This window comes from Cyprinus carpio, chromosome B1 (assembly GCF_018340385.1).
Source record: "Cyprinus carpio isolate SPL01 chromosome B1, ASM1834038v1, whole genome shotgun sequence".
Lineage (NCBI taxonomy): Eukaryota > Metazoa > Chordata > Actinopteri > Cypriniformes > Cyprinidae > Cyprinus > Cyprinus carpio.
Genome location: NC_056597.1, coordinates 13363170 through 13381499, shown reverse-complemented (window position 1 = coordinate 13381499; position 18330 = coordinate 13363170). Strand labels below are relative to the sequence as shown.

The window sequence follows — 18330 nt, the reverse complement described above, 5'->3', positions numbered from 1 at the left end:
AATAGAAAGCCTGCAGTGGTTTTGTTGAGTGTGTCTTGGCTTGTTCAATCATGGCAAGGTCTTGCAGACTGATCTGGTCACTGAGGACAGCTTTGTTTCATGTTGTTTCTGAAAGATATAATCGCTAGGGTTTAGTAAATATAATATTTTTGTTGTTTTTTTTCTATTGTAGAAGATAAAGTATTTTATAAAAAAGACAAGCACAAACATGGTAGAGTCCAACCAATGCTCCCCTCCCCCTCCATGTACTCTTTGTGTGCTCCTTGAGGTAAGGTGCCTGAGTCATGACTAATCATGGGCTACACTCGAGAACCGCTGCATTATAGACTCCTTTCCCAAATTATTAGAATTTTTTTTTCATTTAAAATAAAAAAAAATTACAGTGTTAATATTTTCGCTCCGAGTTGGGTCTGCTTGGAACACCTCACTGCTGTTTGGCAGACACAAAAACCCTCTGATTATTTGGACCTCAGAAGTAAATGACCTGTAGTTAGTTTCTGTAGTTTGGAACTAGGACAGTTGCAACGTCCAAGTTAGCAGTGTCTCCCCCTCTCAGTCCTTACAGTGGTATGGTCCGTGCTCTCCAGTAATTTTCCATGGTCTGCTCTGCCATGTTACTTTGCAGCAAGAAGGTGGAGCTTGGTTGCAGTGTGACTTTGCTCTAGGACTAATTTCAGCTAGCTTTGATGTTTCAGCTAATGAATGTTTAAACAGTTTTCACAATCAAATTTAGAAAAAAAAAACTAAAAAAAATAAAAAAATCTAATATAAAAAAAAAAATCTAATAAATAAAAATATTGCTTAGGAAAAAACTATGATTCAGACCTTAGTGTATATACATAGTACAGCTCATTTGTCAGTGTCAAACACTGTATAGTAGTGTTTAATATTTATTAACATAAAATAAATGTAGCACCCCTGTAAAATCCATGGTACAGCCCTAGCCCTGCCCCTCCCCCACATCTGCTCAGTTTTACTGCTAGGCTCTGGATCGCACGGAGGCTAGTCACGCTTGCAGATTTCTCCTCCAAGCAGAAGGTGGCCTGCATTTGAGGATAGCAGTGTAAGCTCCTAGCTCTCTGTCTTCCTGTCCTTTAGTTTCTTTTCATTAGAATCTTTGTGTGAATGTGTGGTTTGTTTTACTAGATTGCTCTAAATGTATGATTTATCGCAGTGAGAAGTGTGTTTGCGATTTTTGTTTTCATCAGCGGAAAAGTGCTAGCATTTTTTTTTTTTAAAGACAATGCATATTGTCTGCTGAGTGTCTAACATTATTTCTTAAGTGTATGTCGGTTGTTAACCATTTTATTTGGGAAGAAATGTGGTTCAGGGGTACTCAGTCCTGAGATTTTACTTTTAGGTCCATCCCTCTTTTAATTCACCCCTGGTAATTTACAGGTGATCCTGATGAGCATGATTAGCTGGTTCAGGTCCTTTTTTGGAACCAATCAGAATCTTCAAAACCAAATCTGCACAAAGGTAAATCTTCAGTAGGATTGAGCACCCTTGTGGTAGAGCTAACATACTTAGGCCTTTTCTGTTAACAGTATCAGTGTTTTTATAATCCTAACACTTCTGAAGTATAACTTTTTAGATATAATAGATTAGCCTAACCATGCATAATTAATGTCTAGAGATGTTGCTGCTGTCCTGTAATTGACTCGTCAAGCACAAGATGTTGAAGTGAAGTGATGTGTGGCCAAGTATGGTGACCCATACTTGGAATTTGTGCTCTGGATTTAAACCCATCCAAGTGCAAGTAGTGAACTCACACACACACACACACACACCACACACACCACACACACACACACACACACACACACACACACACAACTGTAGTGGCACCCAGGGAACAGTTGGGCACCCAGTGAACAGCTCAAGTTTCACACCTCAGCTCAAGTATCTAACATCAATAGACTCAAACAAGATACATACACTCTAAAACGTGACCTCCCTATCAAAAATCTGACTCTCTATCCATTAGACCACGACTTCCCCTAAGATGAAGAACACCTTACCTGCATGGACTGAAGAGTACCTATAAAAGTGAAGAACTCCGGTGCACCAGAATGAAGCAAAAGAAGAAACCTTTACACTTCCCAGAAGACAGAAACATCAAGGCCACCTCTGTTATCACATTAGGTTGTTTTGTGGGATCCAAAGCCTTGGTTGATGGAAGACACCCTGGTGAAATTTCACAGCCTTCAATGAGGATGGATTGAAAGCCGGCTTTTCTGCGAACAAAAATAAAATAATAATAATTCAGCTGCTGGAAGGAACCAGAGAGAGTCACACGGATGTTCAGTGCAAGCAGGCTAAATGGGACAACTTGTAAAATCAAGCCACCTCATTTAAATTTTATCGCCTGTTCTGGTTTACGTCACATGGATAGTGCATCTTCAGTTTTTTTAGCTTGTCAGCAGCCGAGCTGGTGGCCAGTTTGTGTTACTGCAGAGCTGCGAGTGTAAAATGGCAGAGTGTGAAGGAGGGGCTCTTGAAGCAATCTCGCTGTAAATCTAGCTGCAGTGTGTGCACGCTTTCCTGCTGTTGTGCAACGTTTGGTTCCTCTTATTCTAGAGGAGTTTAAGCTCCATTGCCTGAAATATTTTCTATTTCACGCACATGAACGACAGTTTTTGTAGGGTATTCAAAGTGTTATTGAGCAAAGTTTAAATAGGAAACAGAAAAACCAGGTCATTTATAAAAGTAAAATTGACCGCTTCATTTGCTGATTAGAGTTTAATTGCTTTACCAGAAACCTCCATGTGTTTTTAGACACATGAGAGAGGGATCTATGAGGTGTAAACCTGTCTCAACTGGTTTCAGCCTGTTGCTGCCGGTCGTGTCTGTTATTAGCTGGCTGTGCATAAAGTAGTAGCTAGAGGAAGCTGTTTTTATACAAACACTTGTTGTGACAGAGTTTTAAGATGGATTCAGGTGTTATTATTTCACCAGTGGCACTGTAAATATTAGATATTCCATTGCGGGTCGTCTGCACTTCATTCTCATAGGAACCGGCAAACCTACTTAGGAATTCGCTATTAAGGCATGATGTGGTTTTAAGTGATTTGTTTCAGAATAAATTCCCCTTTTTCACTAATGAAGGGAGTTTATTTGGTGCTAATATAGTATAATAAAAAACAAAGGATGAACATTAGGTGTGTAACTAATGCTTAATGAAATGTAGTTTGGTCTCATTAAAACAGATGTTTCAAAAAGCTGTATTAATGAATTTTTAACAACAGATGTTAGGTACTTGTGAACAAAAAATTTAACTGGAATAAAAATAAAGTTAGCTCATGCTAGTACATTTAATTAGAATAAAACACAAGCCAGTATAGATAATATGTACTCAACTGTATTAGCAGTGCTGTAACAAGAAATACTAAATACCAGAGAAGTTATAGCAGGTTGAAATATGTAGTATTGAAGTAGCTACAGCTTGTGCAAAACCATAGAGAGCCATGAAAACAAAAGAGAGAATAAATCTCGTTTTAAACCCTGATAGCATACAGTTTCTTTGTTTTCATCATAGCTGCAGTTGCAGTATTACGCTCATTTTTATTTATTTTTTTTATTCCCATATGACAGTATTTCATAAAAGGCGCCACACTTCCTCCATATGAAAATGTAGAGCTTCAAATTTTCAGATAAAAAATCTTGGTGTTCAGCTGCATTTCAAGGCCTTCATCAGACATTAGGAACATCGGTATAATATTGTATGATTTGTTTAATTTATTTAAATTATTTTAAGCTGTCATGGACTTCCTTGTACTCATGCCTGTTGTCTTTTACCGTTATGACTGCACATTCTTCAGCAGTGGGGGAGAGCGGGTGTTCTCACTTCACCTGTTACCCCCAGTAAAATTTAAGAACAACTTTCCCTTTCCCATTATACACTTTGTGTGTGTATGATTTATCTACATAGTTTTATGGAATGTGTTTTTTTGGTGGTCTTCCAAAGTTTTAAAAACAAAAGGGACACTGTTTTCTGCTGTAGAGCAACTCTTTTTCTTCCATTCACACTTGGGGGGTGTTCCTTGAGGTGAGATGACTAGACATGCTTGCGTTCACTCACGATCATAGGATGAACCTGAGAAGTATTAGGTTCATTGTGTGTGAATCTATTCACTTTTATTGATTGTGGATGGGGTTAAGTATGTTGGCATAAAAGGGGGACATTGACAGGCTCTGTGCAGGAGACACGTACCAAAACGTGCACAAGTAGATTTCAATGCCAAACGATCTTTCTGTCCACTCTGAAAGTAAAAATGTTGCGATGCAACAAAATCCAATCTAATCAGATTAGTATGTGCTTTTCTCGGTTTCTCGGACATATTTACACAATATTCCAAAACGTCATGATTCTTAAGAACACAAATCTTGTGTTTTCAAGACTTTCGTGCTGCTTTTCCAGACAGCATAATTTTTCTTAATATCCTTGTGGATCTTGAGGGATTTGTCATATCAGATGTTTCTGAAAATAGGCAGAGCTACCCGAAGATACACATAAAAATGGAAACCAAGAGACTGGCGAAATGCAGTGTCACTTGTCATGGCTGGGACAGAAGCGCAGATTAATGTAGAAGAGTGCTTTGGTCGTGTCGCGTCTGGATGAGAAACTGTCAGACCTCAGTATGTGGAAACTCGTCAGTATTTACTGTCTGTTAGGAACTCAGTTGCAACCTTAATGTCTTAACGGTTTTACGAGATCTGTAAAATCTGTTGTGGTAATATTTTTCTTTTTTAATTTAGGACTTTAGTCATTTGAACTAGAATTGATTTGTTTAGATAAGGAAGGTTCTCTGCTTTGTTCTCATGGACTGAATGTAGGCTTTTTTTAATTTTGCCCTTTCTTGTCACTTATTTATAGGCACAGTGTAGAGAGATGACAGGAAAGGATGGGGGAAAACAGGAGATTCGAAACAATGTCATGAGCTGGATTAGAATTTGCATCGCCCGCATGAACGCTAGAGTTAAATGTGTTTTGAGAACAGCTACGTCTAGTAAAATGTAGTTGGGAGACATTTAGTCTGGTTTTCGGGATAGTTTTTCAAATGACCCTTTAATAGGAAAACAATGAATAGAACATTAGGGATTTGTTCCCATTTAATCAACTTGCCCTTGGGAATAACTCACAAGAAAAATCCAAAATTTAAGTAGAATAAGTTATGCGCTTTCATGTGATTTATTAGATTTGATTTCACATGGTTCACATCTCTAAACAACGGTGGTGAAATGTTCATGAGCTGAGACTGATTCAATGTGACTCGCCTCTTAGGAATAGTCAGAAGTGATCAGATATGCTGCACATGCTTAATAGTCTGTCACTGTACATTGAAATTGTGATCATAGCTCATTTTGTTGTCAAGTTGTTTACATTTGCATGTTGACCTTTCACTCTCATTATAATCCTGTTCTGTGCAGTAGCAAAGATGTTTGTGCAGTATAGAGATTCATGCTCATTGAAAAATAGGCACTGCAAAATATAGACAAATTGTCACTTATTTTAAATGCAGAGCAGATTCAGTTTTGCTCTGCGCCCCTCTTGTGTTGACACTTAGCGCGTGCACGTGACACACCCCTCTTCTGTTATAATGGTATGATCCACATCGCAGTAATTTTCCACCCTGTTTTTTCTGTGTGCCTGCAGCAGTGGGGGAGGGGAGTTTTTGCTTTTCAGCACATGGCAGTTTTTCCTTTCTTTCTTGCTGCTGAGGTTTTTGTTCTTTATTCTTTATATTCCTCTGATTTCTAAGGTTTTTTTTTTTTTGGTTGAATGTCATATTTTGGAGCACTTTCTTCAGGCGCAGGTTTTAGAACACTGCTGGTGGATCAGTGAGTGTATAAGAGGTGATGAGGTGATCATCTCAGTCCTCATCATGAGTCAGAAAGTGACCCTTTGTTTCATATGACGCTGTACTGTTGGTTGTAACGCTACAGTTGTGTGTAGCTACACTGTTTTTTTTATTCTGGTTACAGCCAACACCTTACAAAGAATGTGCTCCGCCTCTCCACACGAGATCCCTTCCCCCTCCCGTTCTCTCTGTCTCTCTCTGTTCCTCTTTTCTGTGTTGTGTGCGCTTTGAGCTAGTTGGGAACTAGGCATGCTTTCCTGTTTTAGCGCTCCCAACTAATCAAGGCCCTACTCCTGAAGACTACACCTCAAGGTTGTTTTCGAGTCCTTTCAGTTCTTGAAGACATTTTTTTTTTTTTAATTCACCCTTATGTTTAGTAGTGTTACTCAAGATTAATGGACTTTTTGGTGGATGTTTTTTTTTTTATATACTGTTTTCTTCATGTTTTCGTGTTTTCATGGTCGCTGGTATTTTTGCGAATTTTTTTTAGTTGCGTTTGTTTTGCCTGTTAGTGAGAATTTTGCAATTCTGACATTATTGGGATCGTTTATTTTACGTTCGACTACGAATTTCCATCCACTGCGCGAAATCCGTAAATGAGCGTGATTCTTTGCGATCTTTTCATATTACTTTTTTTTTTTTTTTTTTTTTTTTTTTTTGCTAGGAACTTTTGTGATTTACTTATTTTAGATTAAAAGGTTGCTTATTTGAAACACTTTTTTCACTTATCAAAATAATTTCAGTATCAGGCAGGTATCGACCTTGTCGAGCTTGTTTTCAAGATGCAGTAATTGTATTTCAAGTATTTGTTTTCTTTATTAGCTAGCAATCTGCAAGAGGTTTTGTTTCTGAACCAGGTTCGGTTGAAAGCTGAAGCGTACAGATTCTATGGATTCAGGTCTGAGCTCAGGAGGAGTTTTGTAGACCCGAGCCTGGCTTAACACCGCAGCTCTGGTGACCAATTTGCAATGAGCGGCAACCTCAGCGTCTTTGTTTACAGACGGGGTGGGGGAGGGCCACAGTGAGCCTGTGCGCGGTGATCAACATTAGAAGAGCAAGCTTTCCAGAAGCTATCAGCCATTGTATGAAATGAATGTCCTTTTTATGGACATGAAACTGAGGAGATGGAGGAATACAGAGATGCATTTTATTACTGTTTAGTTTTTTGTCAATGAACACAACAATGTCTGCTTCTTTTCGGGTTAATGACATGTTGGAATATGAAACACTTGGCGCTGCCTTTTTGTGACTTGTAGTCTAGTCACCTGTTTTGCTCTTCACTCAGCAGTTTGTGGTGTTTAGGATAGCAAATTAGTGAAAAAGCTGTAAAATCTTCAGTTGTATTTACGTAAAAGTCTTTCTTCGGTGGTTGTCAGGATACCGAGACCTCAAAGGAATGGCTGTTGCCAGGAAGTTAAAGGTATTGCAAAATGGTCCAGGAGGACGAGATTTTGGTGGGTGTATATATAGAAGCCACGTCATTCACACCTGCCAGGAGATTGTTGATGTAGCAGTGCAGCAGCAATGCGCGCGTCCTGTGGATTTATGCTTGCAGCTCTATATTTTTATAGGATGTGTAGTAAAACTAAGAAGATGAGATGAGATTAACTTGATGTGCAGCATTAGAATGAAATCAAGACAGATTAATTGGTTTGGATCCAGGAAGGTGCTTTTAATGCTAATAGCAAGTTAATTCAATACTAGCAACTCTTTATTTCTGGATTCTGAGAAATATAGCAAACTGCTTATTGTAAATATTTAGTTGAGCTTTACTGTTACTTCGATTTTATCTGTTTTTTTCTTGGCTGAGAGGTGTCATTTCCGAATAGTTATAATTATTTAGCATTTGATGCTAGATTACCACTAGTTTCGGACTTGACTCTAAAAATATATATATATATATAAAATATATTTTTATAATTAAGAAATAACTATGCCAGGTGGCTATTCTTTGTGTACTGTTTTAGCTTTGAGAGTCTCTTAATGTGCACAGAAAGAGTCACACAGGAAAAATGCACAAATCGCAATGTACTTCTGTACCACATATTGTGTGCACTGATTCGTTTTCTGAATTTCATAATATAATCTACTTGTATATTTACAGGATGGCACCAGCTTAGAGGTTTCTTTAGCTGTTTGCTCAAGTTCTTTGTTTCTCTATATAGATGATGTAAAAAGATTCAGCATGATTGTAAGCATGCACAGAACTAAGGAATTATGTCGATCGACTACATTACTAGAAAAATCAAGAATATGCGGTGCTCAGGTGTTACGATAAAACTACTGGGTTATGATAACATTTTGAGTACAACTTATTTAAAACATGAGGGATCTGTACTAAAAAGGCACTGAAGGATGTTTGGATTCGGGTTTCGAATTGGCAGAACTAATAATTAAATGCATTGCAGAGATGAGTGCAAATGAATTCTAACTACATTTCAAACCTAATATTTCAATTTTCATTTTATTTTTTAGGATCCTCAAGCGACTGGCTGCCAAATCCATGAACAGGAAAATACGAGACCTCACAGAAGCCTGGTATAAGACAAACTAATGTCTTATTGTGATTAACACTGGAGACAGAAGTACTAGTCTAGTTTAAGTACGATAGTTAGCTTTGAAAACCTGCATTATATAATGAACTCCTCTTGTCGCTAGCAGATTCTGTAGAGTGCTGCTCTTACTGGCTTAGAATTGCACCAATCAGCTTGAGGGGGAGGTAACAAAGTCTGCTTTCCCTCTCTGGGTATTCTGAAATCACATGCACTGCTGACATGTTACACAGCCCTTCCAACTCGCTAGTTGTGTCAATTGAACTGAGGAAGGTTATTGGTTTTCGTTTAGGTTCAGCTACTTTCACACAGATGTAAGGTGGTTTGGGGGACTTGTCAATCAAAGAGGGCTTCAGCTCAGACTTACAGTGTGGGTATCTAAACGGATCAGTTTAGTACTTTTACTCTGGCAATTCTTTTTGGTAGTAGTTAGCCAAAATCTTAGTCCCCCGGGTTTTAGTATGGTTTTGTTCCAGTTAAAGAAAGGCTACTGTGATCAAGGCCAAGAGAACGTTCTAGAACAGCAGGAAGTGGCGTTTAGATGAGTTGACAGTGACACCTTGTGGTCACACTTTAGTAAAGGCACTTGTACTTGGTCAGAGTAATCAGATGTGTTGAGTACTGGATGGCGTTATCTAACTAGCTGTTTAGGATAATAAAAACATTTATCCTCCCACTGTTTTTCCGCAGGGAGTGAAAATGGAAGTAGCTGGTACCAGAGGAACCTCAGAAGAAATCTTTCGTGCACGCAAACGATGAAGATGAGCGATCGGCAGCAACTGGAAGCTCTGCACAACACCTTGGCAGCCGCCACCTCCGGCTCCGCCTCTTGCTCATCTTCATCCTCACACCCACCTCAGGGGACACCACTGGTCAACAGGCACCCACACCGCAAAAAAGAGAAAGTCAAGGAGAAAGACCCGAATCGTAAAGAGGCCGACTTGATGTCACCTGCTCCTGATTCAGCTCACTGTCCCACTTCTCGTCTATTCACCTCTGTCTCTCGATCCCCTTCTCCACCCAAACACACAAGCTACCTCACCTTCTATAGATCATTGACGACCCCTTTGTGGCCGCAGAGCAAGAGAAAAAGGAGAACAAGCAATAAAAGTTCCTCCTCTTCTCTTTCTGTTCCCCCCCTCTGGGTTGCAACTGTGATCCAGAGGTTAAAGAAGGATTTCTGTGCTTGAGCGAAGAGGATGAAATCCAAGCAGACAAAGATGAAAAGAAAGACAGTAGTGGGGAAAAGATGAATGTAGAACGATGAGAAAGAGGACCAAAAAGATGAAAAAGGCATCTTCTGAGAATGTTCAGGAGGTGAGAATTTTCTAGAAACTAAACCTGCCTGCACAAAAACTAAGGTCAAGTCGGTAAGTCAGGGAGGTCAAGATATTAATTTCTCCCTTTCATTCCGGTACAATTGTATTGGCGGAGACTGTATAAAATGCCATTCTGTAAATACTTAAAAATCAGAAGTGAAATATAAGCTTTTCCCGTTCTCATATTCTTGTAATAGACTTTCAAACCAATTACAGATCAACTAGTAAATTTGAAGAATTCTGAATTATTTTGCAGTCATTAAGCAGAGGGACTGGTTACCCAAAAATGAAAACTGTCGTTCCAAACCAATATGACTTGCTTTAAGTGGAACACAAATTTTGAGGAACGTCGAAAGTCGAAGGGGTTAAAAACTTTTGACCCCATTAACTTATTGTATTGATAAAAAAGCTGCAGCGTTTTTCAATGTAGTGTGGATGACAAAATGAAATTAATTAGTTTGAAGTATTTCTTTAAACTTACTCTATAGACTCAAAATGGTTTGATCTACAATTGCTGTTGCTTTGAGAGATGTTATAGCTCAATAGTATTGACATGAAGTTTAGCGTTTGCGCTAGTAGCTCTGCATTAAAGTCTAAATCCTTCCTCTGTTTGTACTCAACAGCAGACAACAGTGCCTCTGCTGGTACAAAGAGATCGTTGTCTGAGGAGAAAGAGGAAGATGACAAAGAAATCAAGGACCAGAGAGATGGAAAACGAGCAAGGCTGGACGGGGAAGAGCTGGAAGCTCAGCTAGAGCTGTGAAAATCACAGCCAATGCTGGGAGCCGCCATAAACTGGAGAAGGTTTGTTATACATCTTATTTGTGTTTTTTCTAAATCCTCGGTATCTCTATACAGCATTTTAGTCATATACACCCTATACAACGGCACATTTCATATAACTGAAATGGGATACAGAGATCTGTGATTCCTTTTACGATTTCCACTTACTGTACAGTTCACCAAAAACCTTCACATTCTGGTCATTTACTCATAAAGGAAAATATTTAGAAGTCTTTTGTTCAACATGAAGCACAAATGAAGAGGGTGTTCTGAAGAGACAATATTGCTTTAATATAGGTTTTTATATACATAGAAACATTGATGACACGCATACATAGAGACCATGAAATCTGGTAAACAGAAGCTCATCTTTGCATAGTTTCGTTTCACACGAGAGCAAAACGCATCGGTTCTCACTTGTCGGAATTTTCTTTTTTGAGTTTTGGGGAGAGTTTTGGAAATTCTCTGTAATAATGGATATTGGTAGATACCATTCATGAAAGACATCCGAAGGTCTTCTGTAACAAAGCTCAGACCATGAGACATTTTTATTCTTCTTCTCACTCTCTTTTATAGATGGTACAGCAGTTAGTCGAGGAACGGTTACGGGGTGCTGCAGTTGACTGTATTGACCGAAGCATTAAAGAGAGTGAAAGAGAGAGTGGAGAGATTGACAACGCAACCAAACAACAAAATACAATGCAGCATCTTAAACACACTACAGGGCGGTGAGTTTTGAAGTTTTAAACTATGAGAATTATTATTATTTTTTTTTTTTTTGTTTTACATTACAATAGGTAATAGAATGGGACTGTGAAACTAATACTTAACCTCAACCAAAACTGTGTGTTTTTCATTTTAGGCTAAGATTTCCCGGGGTGGCTAACAAAGTTTTGGTGCTTGCTAATCAGGCTTCAGAGAACTCAAAGAGAACTCAAGAGGTAAAACTATTCAGATTTGGTCAAAGTGGTATAGTGAAAAACATTATGGGAGTTTATGGAATAAAGATACAAGCCATTAATGGTCTTTATCCATTAATACAATTCCCTTTTTAGTGATTGATTGCACATTGCAAGCAAAATGACTTTTGAATGTTTTATTAAAATGCACTTTGTTTCTTCTTAATCAGGCTCATGCTGCCGCCGCGCCGCCTGCTCAGGCCAAACAATGCATACCAACAGGACTACAAAAACCGCAACGGTAAAATATCATACATATCAACCTCTATCCTCACAAGATCATGTTCCTTCTCTATTGCAAAACATTACATTTTTCTTTCTTTCCAGAATTATTAAAATAATCATAAAAACGAACGCGTTAACATTGTCAAAGATGTACCTCTAGTGTAGGTTTCAAATAGACAAAAACAACAGAAAACACAACTTGAATTGCATGCATGCATTTTCTGTGAACGGCCCTTAACTTGCACCAACATCTATACAGTTCACCATCCAAGTAAACAAAGACCTGGCTAGCTCACCAAAGCCTTGTAGACACACTCTTGGTCACAGACTAATTGTTAATACTGCACATATTAGTACTGCAGTTTGTAATTCAAAAGCTTTAGGAAATAACATTGAAATGCTTGTGCTATGCCATTATTTAATGCTTCCCTACCATTTCTGTTCTTTTTTATAGTACTGTTGTAAAACCAAACGGAATCAAAACTGGCCAGTCCAGCCACTGTTACTAATTCAACTGGTGAAGCATATTTTATTAATTTATTTCTAGTTCTCGTTTGAACTCTTAATGTAAGTGTTTTATTAAACTCAAACATTCTTTTTCTTTCTTCGGCCCTCAGCAATCCCAGCCCCAGCCCAACCCTCTTTCCACACGACTACGCCAAACCTCTCCACAGCTAGCTTCTCCTGCACCCATTCTACAGATCATCTCCACAACAACAAGCTCCACTCCTTCATCCACCTCTTTGCCTGGCCAGTCTCAGACCGGCACCCTACTACTAAAGACTGGACCCAGTACAGGGGTCATGACTAACACCCCAGCATCTTCAGGGGGTCAGTCAGTGTCTATTCAGCCTCTTTTGATTCAGTGCCTTTAGCGATGGCAAATGGGCAAAGCGGGGCATTGGTTAATACTGCCAATGGTGTCGGTTTAATACCGGTGTCGTCATTATCTACGGTTAGCAGCAACAATAAGGCAAAGATGACTACACCTGCTACCACTTCATCCTCCAAAAGCCAGCAGGCAGTGTTGTTTAACATCTCCTCGACCTCGTCAGCTCCGGCGGTGTCCTTAGCGAGAGCTGTGTATCCGGGTGGCACAGGGACTGTTAGTTCACACAGCACAGGGAAATCTGTGACTACAGCCCCGAACCCCTATTACAGTTGCTGCTGTTTGTGGTGGCAGTGAGTACAGCGGCCTTCTTCTCCAGGAACCAAACAGGACCTGCGGCGACAGGATCAGCGGCAGCTGCAGCTGGTCCCCATCGGCTTCCGCACTGGCCTCAACGACAGGGTATAACAGAATCTCTACCATGTGGCTACCTTTTTATAATATCAGCTATATGTAAAGTGGTTTATTTTTTGTAATTTTGTTGGGTTTTGAGGGATATAACACAGTTATTGAATATTTAAAGCATGGAATAATACTGCATTATTTAAATACATTGAAATGAAATTTAAAGGGATAGTTCACCCCCCCAAAAAGTTTGTGAATTTTGGACGTGGGCTAATTACTTATTTTCATCTACTAGGGTAATTACTCACAATCTCATGTCGTTCCAAACCTGTAAGAGCTTCGGTCATCTTCTACAATCACTAAAAATTTTTTTCTGATGACATCCGAGCCGCACGCTTGTCCTGACCCTGCATAGACAGCAACTCAACTTTTTATGGGCCCAACAAAGTCGAAGTAAAGACGACATCATTTAAAAATAGTTCCAGGATGAAATCAGTGGCTGCAGCTGTAATATTACACGCTGCAGCCCCGCGAGCCGTAAGCCCCGCTTGGCTCGAGCTAGCAGCGCCGCTCCGATTCTTTCAACACGAGAGCTTTTGATTTCTTATTGCATGAAAAGTAATTCTTGTAAGCGTCATACATTACGGTTGAACCACTGATGTCACATGGACTATTTAAATGATGTCGTTACTACCTTTCTGGGCCGTGAGCTGCTGTCTGTGCAGGGTCAGAAAGCTCTCGGATTTCATCAAAAATATCTACATTTGTGTTCTATAGATGAACAAAGGTCTTACGGATTTAGAATGACATGAGGGTGAGTACTTAGTGATGATTAGGGATTTTGCATAAGTATTGTGCCTTTTAAAGTGTTTGCTGTCTGTCTCAATTATGTAATTTTTTTTATTTTTTGCATAAGTATTCTCACATGCTTTATTTATTATATAGTATTATGTAATGTATATTTGAAAAATTGTATGAGCTGTTTCATAATCTCATTAATCTCTCATTTTGAAACAGATAACCAGGCCTCAACACCGAAAACACCCTCTCAGGTAAAGAAATGTCTCATTGTAAATAATGTAGTTTAAAAATGTAATTGCAAATACCACTTTGTCAAAAAAAGTGCAGTTTTGTACTAAATTTTACTCCTCTCTCTCTACAGCCCGGGCGGCCCAAAGGTTCTGTGATAGATCTGACAGAAGATGATGATGACGTTCAAGGTAAAACACAGCTGCTCTTTTTTGATCAGTCTTAAGGTGCCAGTCACATTAATGAAAATTCCCAGGTAAAAAAAAAAGGGTCCATTATCTGTTAATACTATAGCGATGTACTGTATGAAGATGAACAGCTCACACAAAAGTCACTTTAGAACTTTAGAAGGGAATGTTTTCACCTTCACCTGAAAAGATTGTGTGGATTCCTAGATTAACAGATTTTCATACATTTAGCTAAATAACAACTTTAGCAATGAGTTCAATCCAGTATTTGTCTCTCTGCTAAATTTTCTCATCCCTAGTAATTCCTCCTCCTTTTTAAACTGCCAGTTAGTTCTATTTCTTAATACTTTTTTTCTGTGTTATCCAGTGACAGGAGTCCAGGACAGCACCAGAAGGCCACATGTTTCTCCATCACTACCCAGCGTGCATCTGGGCCACCTCCTTTAGTCAGCTCTACCACTAATGCTGGTGAGTGAAAAGTACACCTTTCCCCCCCCCCTCTCCTTTTATTCTACTTTTTGCCTGTAGTTATAAAATTCAGCTTGAGCTGTATGCTGACCATCGTGTGTTTTATAATTTCCCTTGTTTACAGGAGCCTTCGATCAGCACAGCGTTCCTGCTGTGGTTCTGAGTGTGCCTCAGTACAAATATTACAAAGAAGATACACTTAACATTTTATTTATATTTTTAATATCCTATAATCTTTCTTCCCTTCACTCATTGTTCTCTCAGGATTCTCCATCTCTATCCCGTCCAAGCTCCTCTTCCTCCACCACTCTTCCTCCATTTACCACTGGCACCATCGCCACCGGCACGTCTCCCCCCGAGGCCGCCCACACGTCCCCTCCACAGCAGCCCCAGCTCAAACTGGCCCGCGTCCAGAGCCAAAACGGGATCGTCCTGTCCTGGTGTGTTGCAGAAACTGACCGCAATTGCGCCGCTGTAGATACCTATCACCTGTACGCCTATCACCAGGACCACCAGGGGGGCACGCAGCATCGGGTGCTTCGGCTCAGTCACTGTGGAAGAAGATCGGGGAGGTGAAGGCTCTGCCGCTGCCCATGGCATTGCACCTTGACCCGTTTGTGTCCGGGTCGACATATTATTTTGCCGTCAGGGCCAAAGATGTGTACGGCCGCTTCGGTCCTTTCTGTGTGACCGCAGTGCACTGACGTTCATTAAACCCAGCATCCTCTCCATCATCCTAAAATAATTCCAGATGAGGGTGGGGTGGTTCAAAAGGATGTGGCCGCCCCCACGGAAGTATGACGGAGATTTGTAATTGTTACAAAATTCTTAACTAAGCGCAGACCACTGGTTTAGTCTTGCCTTTTGTGTTAGGAATTGTAGGGAATTTAAATAGGTTGTCGAATGCAAATGGAAAATACAAATAATCATCAGTGCATACAGACAACGCATACACTATGTGTTTCAACTTTTTTTTTTTACAATAAGGAGGGAACTATCAGACTTAAGATTAAATTGTGCTTGAAATTGTATTTTCCTTGTGCAGAATGTTTCAGAGTTAAGTATTGTTTTTTGAATTTCTTTCTCTCTTTTCTTTTTTATTTTTTATTTTTTTAATAATAAAATGATATTCAATACATTGCAACAGAAATTCCATTATAGGTCTCGGTCATTAGCTACAGGACAGGAAAAGCTGGGGTGTTAAGGTTTTGTAAATGTTTTTTGTCTGGTACCCAGACACTGCCAAAATGACCCTCAATAAAAGTATTGATATATTTAAAAAGGTTTCTTTTTGCATTTGTTGAAACTGATAAAATGTGAATTATTAAAATGACATGTACAAGACCATGTTAGAAATATTTAGAACTGTTCATGCATGGATCTAATGTATAGTCAAAAAAGCAGTTTTTTTTTTGTTTGTTTGTTTTTATCACTGTAATATGCTTTTTAATTCTATGCATGTTTCCTTACCTTTTGATTTATCACAGACTTTGAACTGTTATCTGTTGTTTTTACAATTTCAGTCTAGCAAAAGAAGGGTAAGGGCCTAGTCACAAGAAAAGTTATATGCTATCCGTTAGCGTTCCCGTTCATCTTCATGGCAGTGCCTCTGTGTCTGTGTGGAAGTATTGGATATGAGTTCTGGCTACATGACTAATGAATCCCTGAGTTCCAGGAACACTGAGAATGCTGTTGGCACACACAACAATGCCACAGTCCCAAGGCTTTATGTAGCAACTATCCCAAGATGTGATGTGGAAGGCAACGTACTGGAAAAAAAAAGTCTTATTTTCACCCTTCAAAACATGGGTGCTGGTAAGATCTCGTTATAACAAGAAAGAAATATTAGTGATATGTTGCTTCGATATAGGATATGCATATAATATTTTACAATAATTTTGAAGGACCATCACTAGAGCAATAAAACCAAACCTTTTTAAAAAGTTCTTTATTAGTTAACGTTTGCTTAGAACACACTAATGCACAGTTTGTAGGAGAGCTGCATAGGAAAAACAAAACAACTTAATCACAGAGTTTTCAATTACTATTGAACCCTTTAAGGTTGCAAGGTCAGCATTATGTTAGAAAACCCAGAAAAAGAAAATGAGATTAATCAGAGGTATTTGTTTGGCGCTGTCTAGATTAACAAGAAAACAAAATCTGATGAAGCCTTGTAGCTATATACTACAGTGTAGTAGCTATGGAATTTCCTCTCAGACAAAAAAGAAATGCAGAACATGAGAAAGAAACTTGGAAATGTGCAGTCAGCTGCTGCAGCTTCTTGGACGACATCCAGGAGACGCTTCAGATCATTTACTTTTCCTTGGATGTTTGAATGGTCTTGGAGTGGATCAAACATTCAGTGTGGACCAGACTTCGTGCCATTAGTCAATACTCTGGATACTCAAGAATACATTTCTAATATCCACCTCAGAAATATTAAAAAGTTTGCAGAATATTCTCTATGCATGTTTGCAGGAATGTTTGTTCGTGCCTTAATAACTTGCTTATTGTTCATGGTGTGATATTGCCTAGATGTCCCATTTGTTTCCATGAACACGTTTATTCACACAATTTATGAGTTCAACTAGATCTAAAAAAAAAAAAAATCACTAGCATTCACCTTTTTCACCAGTGCATTTTATTTACCAGCACATGAATTTGTCGATATTAAGCATTTATTTGCCTACCAGAAGAGGTTGCTGTTATATAAGGCACTGTTGTTCTGTTTTAAGCTCTCTTAGAACAATATTTATTCTGAAAAGTGCTACACAATAGAATTAAACTGAATGAAAACTATATTAAACAAAACTGTAATCTCTAGAAAACGAGAATAAGCAGAACAGCAATAGTGAAGTTTGCACTGCTGCAGATGTTTACCTACGTGTTATTCCTAGACTGGCCACAAGGGGGCAGGCAAAGACGAGCAATTTCTGTACAAAAATGCGGCGCAGACTTCATTCAGTCACATACAACAAAACTGTAGTAGGTCTACATTTGATATATCTCAGCAAAAATACATTCTTCATTTGATAAGTTTTAGAGACCATGTAAAGAGGAGTTTCAATTTAACTAAGAGCCTTATATCAGTTTTAAAAGAGTTTTCTGTAGTATTTTAAGTAGCCTACAATAATACGAGAACACCAGGTTTGTAAGACTTATAAAACATGAAAAACACATTTTTGCAATGTTAACGATTAAAGCGTCGCTAAGTATATAGTTATTTATTTCTACAAATTCAATCAGAACTTTAGTTTTTGTTTCGTTCTAAACAACGGTTTAATTTCGTTCGAAATTCAAGTTGAAGCCGCGCATAGACTGTATGAAGCAGCGTCAGCGAATGTGACGTGTTGACTTTAGATTCTGCATTATGATTGGTGGGAAGAACCGCGAAGAACAGAAATACGTTATTAGATTCTGAGCACGTCATGAGAAGGAATGCCCTCCGAATGATTTCATCCAATCGCTGCCACAGCGTTCAGCAGGTGTGACGACGGAGATTAACGTTGAGAGCGTTTTTGGCGGTAAATTGAAAATTCTTTATGGACCACTATCATACACGGACCTAGTAAGTTTATAATGTTTATCAGTTTTTTTTTTTGAACATATGTCACCTACCAGCTACCTCAAGCAAGAGCTTTAGTTTAAACATATTCGATAACAGCTTGAATGCTTCAGTGGGAGTATAAAAGTCTGAGACTATTGTTTCTCT

The 18330-nt window shown here is 38.9% G+C and overlaps 1 pseudogene; it reads left to right on the top strand.

The window, feature by feature from the left end:
• Positions 1 to 792: 792 nt before the first annotated feature.
• Positions 793 to 15322, top strand: LOC122136056 (annotated as a pseudogene).
• Positions 15323 to 18330: the final 3008 nt, after the last annotated feature.